The sequence below is a fragment of the Nicrophorus vespilloides genome, unplaced genomic scaffold (genome assembly GCF_001412225.1).
Source record: "Nicrophorus vespilloides isolate i.1.1-1 unplaced genomic scaffold, Nicve_v1.0, whole genome shotgun sequence".
Taxonomy (NCBI): Eukaryota; Metazoa; Arthropoda; class Insecta; order Coleoptera; family Silphidae; genus Nicrophorus; species Nicrophorus vespilloides.
This window is the reverse complement of record NW_017100080.1, coordinates 388,712-402,522: the sequence shown is the minus strand read 5'-3', so window position 1 is coordinate 402,522 and position 13,811 is coordinate 388,712. Positions and strand designations below refer to the sequence as shown.

The 13,811-nt window shown below is 30.4% G+C and overlaps 1 protein-coding gene across 1 annotated transcript in view; it reads left to right on the top strand.

Moving 5' to 3' along the window:
- LOC108566905 (probable basic-leucine zipper transcription factor N) overlaps positions 1-13,811 on the top strand; it is a 65,099-nt gene that overhangs the window by 24,132 nt on the left and 27,156 nt on the right. Inside the window, exon 3 of the mRNA XM_017927028.1 lies at positions 174-212. The gene's annotated coding sequence lies outside the window, so the exon portion shown is untranslated. The remainder of the gene's footprint in view (positions 1-173; positions 213-13,811) is intronic.

Sequence of the window (13,811 nt, the reverse complement as noted above, 5' to 3'; positions counted from 1 at the left end):
AAAGACATTTTTACCTGCACTAATCTCCACCGAAAATAATTATTATGTTTTCAAAACTAATGTTTACTCTTTTAAGAATGTTTACTTAAACTATGTAATTCGATTTTCTTAAGATATGTATCAAATAAAACCATTATAAAATTTTCATTCTCATGTGTCATATTTTGTTGCAGGTAGTTCCAGTTTTACATCGAAAGAATCATTGAAAAATTGTAAGTCGAAAATGTGTTATATTTTATGATAGTTTTATTATTAAGTTACACCAATCGAGTTCATTGTTATTACTATATAAAAAGTGAAATTTATGATAAAATATTTTATTTTGTACATTGTAAATGCAGAGAAACATGTGTGCGTGCGTATATTAAAAACAATCATTGAAGAAGAAAATTACAGCGGCTTGATAAATATTTCAAAGAAAATAATTGTCATTTGGAGCGCAATCAGCCTGGATTAAAGTATTTTTGATGCACTCTTAACAAGCGATTGCCCTTGTTTTTCCTCCCTTTTCGTCGTTCTGTCATCTCTCTTTCGCACCCCTTCCGACGCGTCGCACGCACTCTTTGATCCCTCTCCTCCCCGAAACAAGGGTCGCGTCGGATGCACTTTTTCAGCGTCCCAACGTCATCCGCGCATTCAGTTCGTCCTCGATCCTCGGACCCGTTGCACGTGTCGTTCCAACAAACCCTTCGGTTTTCATCTCGTGGTTAAAAAAAAGAGAATGAGAACCGAAAGCAAAGCATTCTTCAAAAGGACTTAATTGATTACTCTGCTCCAACGGACTGAAATAAAGCAAAATGTCAGTGAGATGTGATTACATTGAAGGATGTTCGTTCGTTTGTTTTTCAAGTAATTCGGTCGTCTTGCTGTTGTTACCTGCGTTTAGGAGCATTATTTATAATTTAATCGGTATTGGCGTATCGATTCTTTAGCCTCGGCTAATCCAATACCCCGCGTGCTTCTCTCGCTCCGCGAAGTATATTAATTAATTAAACGGAGTCCTGGTTAATTACCGACGAATTTAGTGGATTTAATTAGCAAATTTCTCTTTTTGTCCTTGTCCAATTGGGCTGATGCTGTTTACGGCGCTAAACGTTTCAATCACGCGATTTGCAGTTTAGTAAGTATGTTTAAGTTATCTGTTAGGTAATATCTTAATTTACGCATAATGCAATTACATGCGATTGTACAGTGCATTGGAGTGGATTAGTGTTAGTTTATATTTATCTTTATGTAAGTTGTGTATTCTTTAAACAAGAAATTATATAAATTATAGTGTACATTTTAATTTACTTTATTACAAAAATTAGAAGCTAATAAAAAATAGTTTATACATAAAATGATACTATAATAATAATTGTATATATCATGTTAATTTATAAATTAATTAATTTAATTGAAACAGTTATATCATTGATTCTCAACCTTTTTGGTCCGAGGCCCCCATTTGGACATAAAAAGTTTCTGCGACCCCCTTTTGGATATAAAAAGTTTCTGGGACCCACTTTTGGAAATAACAATGTCCCTACACTTTGAGAATCACTGAGTTATATTATTATTAAGAAATTCGTAAAATATTTTGTAAGTTTAACAATGTTATAATCATATTATATAAAATAGAGCAGATATATTAATCTACAATATTTGGAGTTTTTTTTAATAAAATTATGCATATTTGGCAATATTACGAAATATACTAATTTTGAGAACTATTTTACTTTTTTTGCAAGTAAGTTTTGTTTGATTCTAAAGACTTTTTTTTTGTTTAAAAAGTTGTTCTTAAAGTTTGATTTTGCAACCGGAAATACTATATTTTTTTTATATATAAATCGTCAAGGTCTATAAAAATAAAATAATATTTCAGATTTCTTTTTCTTTTCCAATTCTAAAAGGTATTCACTCGTGAGTTCTTCAAGGTGATCAATCATTTACATCGTAGAGACAGACAGATCCATTTTTTTTAGTATAGCAAGTGTAAAAATATATACTGTTTTTCTTCTTTCAAATTATTCATTTTCTTCAACAAAAGGAAAGAAAAGTAAAATAAATCTAAAAGCGAGGAATTCATAAATTAGAAAATATGATTTATATAAACACAACTTAATTGTTTTAATTGTTTGAAACTATTTTAATTTGAAAAAATGTTTCAAATTATATTCGAATCACAATGAAAATATATGTAGGATATGAATACTCATTTAACGGGCAATAAAAATAACAAAATTGTTTTAATTTCATGCAAAGTTAATTGACTTAATTACGCTACGAATTTTTTGTTATTATTGAAGTAAATGCACATAAAATTATGTAAATTTTGATTAAATAGAGAAGTTATCTGTAGTTTTGGACATCTTCAATTAAATCAGTTATGTGGATGGGTTATTTATTTAATGAAACGTTTAATACACGAATAAATCTTTAACGTCCATCGTTCAATTAACGCAACATACAGGTGGTTTAATTACGTGCATTTTATACGGGTTTTAATTAAGTTTTTTTTTTGTCTGTTTCCTTGGATTTAATGAACGCATGTTAAGTTAATTATTTTTACGTTCCCATTAAAGTTCTCGTCGCGGAATTTAGATACATGCAAATATGCAAATTTAGAATTAAAATGGATATCAATTATAAAATGGATGTCAATTATAGAAAATATTTGGTTAGTTGAAAGAAAGACAGAGCAATTGTTGGATTTGAGTATGCTACAATCCATTCTCAATCCAGTGTTGTCGCATGAAATACAGTTTACGGTTCAGTGAGCAACACCAACATTGAAATACTTCAGAGATTCCAATGGAAAACGTTGCGAACAATCAGCGACGCAATCATGTGATATATACCAAAGAGTATTAAGAAAGACAAGTAAGAATTTAATTATCATCCAATAAACGTTTAAAACCAGAAAAATATTATATACTTATATAATAAAAATGTAATATACAAGACAGGACAATAAACACGGAAAATAATTTTATTTCGCACGTTAAGTATCTGAAAAGTGGAACATTTTGAATGTAATCCGCTTTGTTGTAGAAAAAGCTTACTTGATTTAACGTTAAAGTTTCCGATAAAATTGAAATTCGTATATAATACGCACTAATTGATTTTTAAGTTTTTTTTTAAACTTACATTTTTAATATATAAAAAAAACAATAATGTCAAACTTTTAATCAATGATACATTTTACGTGTACTTATTAATGAAAATTAATGTAATGTATTGTTGGGTTGGTGCATAATTATCGGGCGTTTTTTTAAACAATATTTATTAAGAAAAAAAACAATAACATTTTTTAATGATTATTCCGGACTTCAATAACTGCTTCCCATTTACAAATAATATTTTTATTAAAAAAAAGTAAAGAAAACAGCAATTGTACACAAATGTACATATTGTGCGGTATTATACTTGAGATTTACCTATATTGAGTATATAGTGTACATCATCCGTCCGGATACGGAGCATCCCTAAAATTTTAAAATGTCAAGAGCATTTACATAACGTAAATCATATCAAATATAAAAGAAAGTTGTCGAAAGTGTTCGATTCAACGGTTGACAAACAGTGATATGCCCTCTGCTCATGTACAAATGCCACATAGTCAATTTCGGGATATGCTTACTTAGCGCATGCGCACTTCGTGGTATTCTAGGTCAAGTGCTCAAGTTAACAACTGTTTCACTACTACTAGTAGATGCGGTTTCTGGCTTAGTTTTCGTGGACGAGCAGTGTTTATTGATATATCATATAAAGATCATATAAAGAGCTGGCTGGTTCATTTCTTTATATGAAAATAATCATTTCCGTTATTTACTTTATTTGAATTAGTTGTCTGAATTAGTTTAACTCTATTTTTAGTGTACTCTTTCACCACATCCGTGTTAAAATTATCATTTATTATAGAAAATATTAATATGGAAAACCAAAGAAAGGATGAAGTTGGACTAACCGATGAGGCTAATTGTAATTGTTTAATTGAAGATATTCTTAAAAGATTTGCTTCTCTCCCGTTTAATGAAAAAGATATTATTCTTAAAGGCCCGAAGCCCGCACGAATATTAAGTTCGGCCTCAAACGAAAACAATTAAAAGGCATTTTTATAGAGAAATTTACGAAAAAAATGTTTGGATTTGTGAATGTGCTCATTTTAAATTCGAATATTTTCATCTAAACAACATTAGTAAAGCATGCTCTCAATCTTACATACGTAATTGTACAGTAAATTAAAAAAATGTAAAGGGAGCTCGTATAGATTTTTTTAGTGCGAAATTTAAAGAAAAATATTGAACAACAAGGAAGTTACTACAAATTGATATAATTAATAAATGTTAGCTGTTTTTTGACAAAACAAGAACTACCTTTGCGACGACATTTTGAGCATCACGAGTTAGAGAATAGGGGAAATTATGTAGAATTCACTTAGACTTTTGTTAGTTATTATTGTTACTATTAATATAGATCTAACTTAATTATCTTTTTAAGAATTTGTTTTTATCAAATACAATTAAGTTTGTTTTCAAATTATATATAGTGAATCCGGACTGAACGAAGTCGCACTATACGGGGCATTGTTGTACTTAGTTGAAGATACTCTCTCTCTAGAAAATTAATTAATGTTATATTTTAGACTTTTGTTAGTTATTATTGTTACTATTAATTTAGATCATAACTAAATTATGTTTTTTTTATAAATAAAACATCTAATGATATTATTTTGCACAAAACAAGTCGATTAATTAATCGCATCGAAGCATTTATCCAATTCCCTCGGCAACTGCAATGACGTTTTCGAAAATCGATTTATTTATTGTTTGTGCGAGCTGGAAAACTGGTTTCTTCAGGCTTTAAAATGGCGAACATCGATCGTTCCATTTGCAGATCACATAATAACGCAAGAATTTCGCGTACGCGTTCGCATCGAAAATTCGATCTCGCCAAGTTTGCAATTATTTTTCAATTGATCAATCCGCTGCAAATTAAACTGTATTGGCATTTCGAATTGCCAATTGAGATACGTAACTGGAGAAGATTGAACCGTTTGTTTTTGTATAACATAAATCGGACAAATATTATCAGCAGATTGATTGTATTACAGCTGTTTATTTTATCTAACGCGTTTCAAAATTTTAAATTTCTGAACACATTTGAATTTGACAACACTAATATAGTATAACAATACCATGCATAAATTATAAATAATCATAAATAATTACAAACAAAATATTCAGAAGAATATTCTACATTTGTAGAATTATACATTTTAAATCAATTTAGTTTAGTTTGATAACTTTTACAATTTACTACTGTATTATTGAAGTGTTTGATTAGTCCGGTTTGAAAATTTCAAAATAAACCAAATTTCAATTCAGCAAAAAAAAAAATCTAAAAAATTAGTACACATTATATTTTTTTACATATAAATCGTTAAACCCCCCCCGACCTCTTTTATACTGTCAAGTTTCTTTTTGTGCAGGTTATTTTCACACTGGACTATGTAAGCTATTTTTATATGCGAAAAAGGTATTACTACAACTATTCTCAGATATGTGTTACTAAAAGTTTTTAGTTGTTACTAAAAACTATTTTATATAAATATTCAAGAAAAATATGCTTTTATTAATTGTAGAAGTCAATTACTTAATTTTCTCTTTTATAATTTATTGGATAAAGCAATTATAAATATTATGTAAGAGCTAATCAATAATAAAATATGAATCCTTGCATTTGTACATTATATAATATATGGAAACCGTGCGAAAACGATTAACTGAAGGTTATTTCGAAATAAATCGGTGAAGCAATTGACGACAGGTAGATTAATGAAGAAGCCTGAATGTTTCGTTTTTTTTTGAAGGCTTATTACTTATACTTTGGAAATGAATTTTGAACAGTACAATATTTGCATTGAATATTCATATAATAGTTTATCAGAGTTAATTATTTTCAGCGCGGTTTGCGAACCATGTTTATTCCAAACTTATTACCGTGTCCGAAAATAATCGATTACGTAACGACTGTCTCGAATTGCTCAATGTTTTCCAACAGACATCATTCTTAATTTTCAATTGTTGTTTTACCGATGATTTAAACAGCAAACATTCATTACACAGTGGATATTTTCAAAATATTATTAGAAGCGTCAAGAATGTATGTATACATTCTTATTCCGAAATATTTAGTTAATTGTCATATACCCGCACTATGTGGTAATCGGTTGTATCAACATTGTGGACTGTTTGAAACAGGACTAATCGAGGAACTAAATACATACAAAAATAAACAGCACAAAACTATCTTTTATGTATAAAAATTTAGTTTGTTCTCAAATTATACATATAGTGAATCTGGACTGAACGAAGCCGCACTATGCGACGTATTGTTGTAATTAGTTGAAGATAACTCTCTCTATAAATCTAATTAATGTAAATGTATAACTTTCTAATACATAATTATTATTTCATGAATTAATCTTAGAAAATACTTGAAATGAATATATGTAACTAGATGACGTCAAGTTTGTTGATAATCTGACTAATGTTTATTCCTATGAGGTATTTGCTGTTGAAACTAATTTGTGTGGGACGTAAAGCAGTTTATTTTGAAACCAATTGAACGTGTTTGTAATTATACTGAAAATATTTATTTACTTTCTCCGCAGAGTTAATAAAACTAGAAAGAAAAAAAGAGAACTTTAGATAATGAATTGCTATTAAAAGAAGCAATGCAGCGATAGAACACATAAATAGTGAGAGAGGCAGTCAAAACAATGGAAGTAACAGAGGTAGATATTATAACATAAATATGTAATGAGTGCAATCGAGCGTTTATCGTCTGGTTGTGATCGAGAGAGAGAGAGAGAGCGTTTTGTTCGGGAATCGATTACCGAACCGTTTTCCGAGTAATAAGCTTCCAATTAATTTCACAATATTTCTCCGTCGCTTTATCCGGTGTCTACTTCAACTTGAATCTATTCATCCAGTCAATTTTTGAGACTGAACTTAATTTTCACTCGACAAACTTATCAATAGTAATATTTATTGAAACAGTTATGTATAAAAATTTAAAAAAAACCTACCCATAAAATCATGTCTTTCCGCCCTTCATCAATTATTATTACATTGTTTAACACAGTCGATTCCGCTTAATTGCGACAGGCAAATCCTAAAGAACGGAAACAAAACTAAGGAAATAATACATATTTACTTTTTCGGACCAATATTTCGTTTAATCGGGACAATAATCGTGTGTGAATCCCCAGCGCCACGTTCATGGATGTTATACGCGCGCCATGCGCATGGATGCTGTGAGCCGCATCTACCGCATTCATGGACAGGCCGTCCTGATACATGTTTATTGTTATTATATCAGTTTCTATTATGTAGTACGTATACACTTTGTTTAATATGTATGCATTTATTAAGTTAAATATTAAAAAACACTAATCCTGTAATTTTATGGAACTTGTGACAAAATGTATTAGTCCCGATGTGTCCCGATTAAGCGGAATCGAATGTATAAACGAACTTAAATTTAATATCAAGATAAAATTTAAATTTGCCAAAGTTTCCTATTGCATCATGGAAACAATAGACTATTTCATTGTTAAATTGAGTTGTATAAACGATGATAAATCAGCCGTGTAATCGAATTACACATATTCTATACAATAATAAGTTAAACTGTGACTTCATGTTTTTAGCTCTAACATGAATTCCATATTTAAATGACAGTTTTGGAATTCAATTAAGAATTGACAAATAAATAGGTCAATTTCACTGACATTGGGAAATTCAATAATCAATAATAAATAGTTCAACTGTCTAACTGTCAATTATGTCTTATGTAACATGCATGAAATATGAATAAATCTATATATTTCTCTATTAAATTGCATAGTTTACATTCATACTTAATTTTAGATTTTTTTGAATAAGTCAAATTATTATTACTCTATTAGCAATATTAACTAGTATTTAATGTTAATAAATAATAACAGGATGTTCCTATCCATATTGGTTATACAAAAATACCTCGCATTCTCGGTTTCGCCAATATCTTGAACTATAAAACCGCAAAAAATAAACAGCAAAAAGAGACTTGTGTACTATTTTTTTTTAATTTTGCACAATTAAAATTAGATTTGTTTGAAATTTTCAATCCGGACTATAGTGATCTGAGAATACTGATCGAAGCTGGACTATGCGAGGTATTGCTGTACACCACTTCGGAAAAATGATTTTGTTCTTATAGATCCATTTTATGAATAAAATAAGTAGTGAAATATCAATAATATCCACAAAGAAATTGTGTTTCCACTCGCTTGACATCGAGTATAATAACCAAGCGAAGGAAGGCTATTTACAAATCCAGTAAACATCCTGCTTTTTTATCCTTCTTTCTTTCATTCTTATTTACCGAAGAATAGAAGTCATTGCCTCTGCATCCTAACTGATTCTCTATTTCTTTTGCTACACCACTATTTGCGCGTTCCCTTAACGAGAGCACACTATGTCCACGTTATTATTGCACTTCGTTTTTCACGCACGTCAAGCACCAACTCCTTAAACGTTTACTACCATCATTCAAGAACGCGTTTTTTACTCCCGTTTAGATTGCACATAAAAATTAAACGTGATTTCCTTTAATCAGATAGATTCTTATTACAGAATTGATATAAATAATATCTCTGATTGAATGATATGAGTAAATTGTAGCAAATGAGTAGCAAATGTAATTATTATGGTAATAATTGTTGGTTATAGACCATTGTTACTTTTAATTTATTTTAGGAGTTTTTATGCAAATCTAGGAGTCATTCTCTACAGATCTTTGAGTCATTCTTTACATTAAGAAAAAAAATTGTTTATTGAAATTTTAATTGATGCAAAATATGTATTAATGAGTTTACTTTTTATAACTGTTTGAAAGAAAGTAATCATTCGTAATAAAAAAAAAATCATTGTTTGTAATTTGTGGACTGGTTTTCCATAAACATCTATAATAAACACGAACCCACAGTATAAAATAGTGTTATTCATAAAGATGACAATTTTCACTGATTAACAACATCATTAATTTCTATAAGAAATGTTATTGATATATGTTTTTTTTTATATCAACATTTTTCCAATTGGCGATGATCTATTTTTACGCAAATAAATAATTGTCTTATCGAGCAGGAAAAGTTTTCTATTTACTTGTACATATTATAATAACCTTAATTAGCTTTATCTCATTATGGTCTGGTTTAAATAGCAAACGTTATGTGATATCCTCAAATTTCATAGTTTACGATGATGGAGAAAAGGAATCAAAATCATTGAGAGATTCTGGACAAAATATAACATTGTTTGTACTAAAAATATCCAATTCTCTAATAAAATGTATTAATATATCAATATTCATTTTCAAATATATAAATTGAAATTATATTATAAATTATTTGTCACTTATTATTTATAATACTATAAATTTTCGAATAATATTGAAAGTTTATAATATGATAAATTAATTTTAAGTTGTCACTGATTATGTTGGAGAGCATCAGCGATGACAAGATACAAATTGTAGACTGACGGTTTTATACAGGTCTGGGATGAATTACATCGGGAATGTCACAATTAAAATCGAATCAAGTGCGTCAGGCAAACGCGTAATCGCATCATCATCGGAAAGTGACTTCATTGAGGTTTTATTGCAGTTGCAATATGTAGTATGCATGAAGTACGGATTGTAATACACGAATAAACGAGGTGCCTGCTCCAAAAGTTGGTCATAGGTGCGGAAGTAATTATATATAAGCGTGCTCCATACTATATAGTATATGCTTGCTATAAACGAGGGTTTCGATCGCATTCTGCTCGTTATATCGGTGCGAGTGTGTGTGCATAGGGTTGAAAATAGGGCTCCGTTGCAGCGCGGACAGAGGGTGAATGTCGGGAGGGACGTCCTGACAACGGGCGTCGCGACGCTGGCAACGGCCCTAGCGGAGATTCAGCGACGCACGCAATCGATGGACTCTCTTCCTCTCCTTCATTCGTAAACAATAACAAAAATCTGCTGTTTTCGGCCATTTGAAGAGGTCTTCCAGTCGATATAGGTCATGTACGAAAGTGCATTTAAAAATAGAAATTACAAACGTTGCAAATAGAGTCGAGCACGTTTCTTTAGCGCTTCCTGATTTCCTCTTTCTCATCAACTTTACGTTGCTTCGCGCACGTATGGTCGTGGATGTTTTTGTTTAATTCCAAATATAATTCAAGTACAAATGCCTACGACAATTCCAGCCTTTGAGAACTTAAGTTTAGATTTACCTTTGAAGTCTTTTCTCCATTCTCCATTCACCAAAGACAAAAACACATACATAAATTGTGTGAGACTTTTAAAACACTTGGAGGTTGCATACACTTTGAAACTACAGTTATTACTAATAAACTTAAATTAACTTTAATTTATGTTTGTATTCTCTTCATTCACAAAAAAATATAATTCACAAATAAATTAAACTAAGCTATCAAGAAATTTTAAACTACATTAGTTACTTAAGAAACAAATTATACTTATAATACAATTATAATACAATTATAAAAAATAGTTTATTATTACCATTGAAGTTTTTTATCATTTGACATGTAAATGAAATCTTTAAATTGTAGGTAAATATCTGAATATACTACCATAATTATAAGAGTTATTTTAACAACTTCTAAACTTTAAAGAAAACATTTTATTGCAAATATTACCAGTATGGATATTAGATTTCTTTTTACTTTGATTGGTAGCTAATTATTACAGAAAGCTCGTAATTAGTACTAACACCGAATGAAAATTACTATATATTCTAATCTACAAATTCAACTGATAGAAACAGAAATATTGCAATGTAATTAGTGTATTGACAAAATGTAAAATGCAATTTACTTTACATGTTTAATTAATTTAATTTTATTATGTCAGGATTATACATATTTTATATTATTTCCATTAGTTAATCTATCGATAAATTTTATGTTGTGACTTTAAAACACTTTGTTAACAGTTTTTTTTTTGTATTTAGGAGGCATCCATGTACTATTCAATTATTTATTAAATATATTTCAAATTGTAAATAGCTTAACAAGTTCTTTTGATTAAAATAAAATTCGTTTAAATTGTAGATTAAAATACATAAATGTTTCGTTTTCAATATTTCTGTTTTTAAAGAAAGTCCGAACGCACTCTTGACCTTAAAAATTGAGGCCAGCGTTTATTTTTGTGTCGAGCGCGCGCTTTCCATATACTCGCAGATTAAAAAACAAGTAAAAAAAACTGGACTTTCGAAATGTACCGGCTCGATTATTTCACGTGATACTCCATTATACATAATTGTATACAACACGTCCTTGACATATTGAGCATTCCCAATAGGGCCTAGTCTGCAAGTATCATAAGTTTAGTGAATAATCTTTGGACTTTTAGCGTTGGCGAAATGAAAGAACTGAAAGATTGAGAGGACTGGAATGGTGAAGGAGAAGGGGGCCTTTGGTTCTCGTACGTTAGCTTGATTTCGAGGTGGTCGGAATTGGGGGTTTCATTTTTAATGAGGCATGTTCGGTTCGTGCTCGATGAATAAACTATGCCGGCTTACCGGCTCGATCTGACGTAAAAACAAGATGTAAAAGGGAAGAGAAAGAGAGAGAGAAAGAGAAAAAACAACATTTGAAATGAATGCGGACGTAGCGGAAAGGGAACTCCTGAATATTGAATAGAGGATTTAACTATTATAAACTTCATTACCGCCGCATAGTTTCTATGTGCACGTTTTTTGGTCTTAATCTATACCGCTTTTCTTACTTGACTATGATGCTGTGAAGTTTGACCATACTCCCATTCGAATACGTACTGTATGATGTAAATAGAATATAATAGGTGCACTTAATGAATCTCAATGCGGTGCATGAATCATATAGATATTCAATTTTTGAATAACAAGTATTTATTGAACGTTTCAATGGTCATAATTGACTATTATACGATCGTAATTTATTTGTTATACACTTAATTATTGAAAGTACTCGTAGCTTTTCACCAAGACGATAATCTAAAGCAAACTAATACGCGGTACGAGTAATATGTAAAATTCGCGTCGTGTGTACATACTATCATGACTATCCTAGAAAAAAATTGTGCTTGGCAAAGGACTTGCTGATCGTCGAATAAAATTAGAAGTTACTTGTCAAATATTTTGAATAGTATCCCAAAACAGGCAACTATTTATTAGATAATACATACATATTTACACTTTACTGAATAATTTAATGTATATCGCTGTTATGTAAGGTATAAATTAGAATTTAATTGAAAGATTGATAAAATTATGATTTGAAAACATTTTATTTTGCATATTTAATTGAATTTAATTTACAAACAACACGTGTTTTTTTGTAATTGGTGAATTCACTAATTCGGCGTCCGCAATGCTGAAATAAAATTAATTAGCTCGCACTGTTTATGAACATCAAAAGAGGATGATAATTAAAATTTGGCGAAAGGAAAAAAAGGTCGCGCCGTACACGAAAAACACATTTAATTAAATTCCGCGAATTGAAAAATGAAACTGAAAGAGAATGCAGTCATTTATGGCAGAACGATTATTTTCCGCACAGCTGGGGCACCCGATAAATCTGGCAGAGGGATGATGGTAAATAAATATGCGAGCGCGCCGGGGGTGATTTTATCCGAAATTCACTCCACACTTCGTCGAGTCACAGCCCTTAGTACTGATCCGGCTAGCTAGCCGGAGGAGATATCGCGTTTCAAGGTAGCTCATTATCTACCAAGGTATTTCAATATAAGATTCAGTGGATTCCCCGTGCACTTCGGCGACGAAGAGCGCGCGCGAATTTGACAGATATAGAGGCTGCGAATGAAAGAGGGGTGGAGTGGGAGAGAAGTTGGCGAGGGAAAAGTGCGGATCGATTCGACGAATACTAAATAAACAGATGCGGTGTTTGCTCGGAAAGTAAATAAACCGAGGCCGGATTTGCTGGACAAATCTATAGACTAATTAATACATAAGCCCCATTGAATATATACACATAGACGTATCCTTGTCGTAGTCATTATTTAATTGAAACTATTTAATTAAAATAATCAGTTTATTAAGGTATTTATAGGTACTTTATTCCACAGGTTGCTTCGAATTTCTTTAGACATCTTAATTTATTTGCAATCTATTCAATTGTAACATTTATTTGAAATTTCCTGGTTTACAATTTAAAAACTAATTACAGTCGTTTCCGCTTAATTGGGACACCGGCTAATCGAGACAACCGCTTATTGGGGACAAATCCTAAAGAACGGAAACTTAACTAAGGAAATAATAAAAAAAATTACATGACGATATTCCGTTTAATCGGGACAGTAATCATGTGTGAATTTCCATGGTGTCGGGATTTTAATAGATACGCTTATTAATTCATTGGTAGTTGATTACGAACAAATTTGGTAAATAGTTAATATTAAATTTTAATAAAGTTACATAATTTAGTAAACTATGTAAACAAACTTATGTAGTGGGAGTAGTAAAAAATAAAATACTTATTTGAACATGTATGTTATTACAGAGTGCAACGTTAATAACTTAATTATTATAAAGAGAACAAAATATGTATTTCATGCTTGAAGTCTTAAGTCATAAACGGTTAAGGCTAGTGGCATTTACATAGTATATCAGTACCAAGACTTAACGAAGATGTACACTGACTGTTGTAAGAATGGTTCAAGTTAGAATATATTTATTAATTTTAATCTTACTCATTTTTTTATAATTT